Genomic DNA, 1412 nt, shown 5'->3' on the forward strand with positions numbered 1-1412 from the left:
TATAGGAACTTTTCAAAGCAAAGCTTTATGGTGTCGGACACACAACACTGAAAGTTTCTGGAACACAACATTGCAAGTTGATAAAAGCGTTGTAAAATGGCAACACCTGAGCAAAAGAAATCCTTTATTAGCTTGTGTGCATCTATAATCCGAGAAAACTATAGTGGTGACCCCCTATCGCTCGACTCATTCATTGACAAAATAAATCTAATAGAAGAATTATCGGATGAAAGTTTAACTACAATATTTAAAGCATTTTTAAAGTCTAAACTCGAAGGCAAAGCGCGTGAGGTTTTAACCAGTCAAATAATTTCAATGGATCAAATAAAGGTTGCGCTACGCAGCAGAATCAAACCAGATAATTCCAAAGTTGTCTCTGGCAAAATCGCGTCATTACATATTACTAATAACAATTATGCTGATTTTGCGAAGCGAGTAGAGAAATTATCTGATGCATTGGAGCGATCTTTAATTATTGAGAGTATGACTCAAGCGAAAGCCCATGAGTTAGCGGTAGAGCAGACAGTAAACGTTTGCAGGCTGAACAGCCGTTCAGAGCTAGTGAAATCTATTTTGGCATCAACAACTTTTACCGATTCAAAAGATGTAGTCGCGGAAATGATTGTAGAACACAATAATGAAGTCAAAGAGCGGCAGGTGTTATCTTTTAGGTCACGGGCAAATAGACCAAACAGTTTTCGAGGAGGTTTTAGAGGGTACAAGAACCATGGCTATCACAACAATAGTTTCAGATTTAATAACGGCAATACAAATAGGCACAATAATGGCAATAACACAAGGCACAATAGTCAAAATAATTACAATAGAAGTAACAACTTTAACAATAGACAAAATAACTACAGAAATAGCACAAGCAATCGTTCAGCAAGCAACGGAAACAACCCTTCTCGTTCAAATTCTAGAAATACTTCTAATGTTCGATTTTTAAACGCCGATGCCCTTCATGAGCGAACACTGGGGGAGCAGGAGCTAAGCAATTGAACGTAGCTACCCCTGAAAAATCAATATACTGCTTGCACCTTAACTATTCGGACTTTATTGAACTAAATTGTACCGATTCTTACAAATTATGTTCGTTTCTCGTAGATTCACAAGCAGATATCTCCTTAATCAAAATTTCCAGTTTATCAAGAAATTCCGCCATTAACAGTTACTACAGTTACTACGATAAACTTCACTGGTGTAACAACAGAAACGGTTACAACATTGGGAACCGTAAGTACAAACTTGGTTGTATATAATTTTTTTATTCCGCATACCCTTCACGTTTTATATGACAGTTTTAATATACCTTGGCCGATAGTCTTAGTTACTAGTGCCTTCTTTAGAATAGTAATATAATTATTGATGTGTATACATCTTTGGTTTCGGTAGGGGTAAAATTTGCGAAG

The sequence above is a fragment of the Rhagoletis pomonella genome, unplaced genomic scaffold (genome assembly GCF_013731165.1).
Source record: "Rhagoletis pomonella isolate Grant_MI unplaced genomic scaffold, Rhpom_1.0 Rhpom_scaffold_00001, whole genome shotgun sequence".
Lineage (NCBI taxonomy): Eukaryota > Metazoa > Arthropoda > Insecta > Diptera > Tephritidae > Rhagoletis > Rhagoletis pomonella.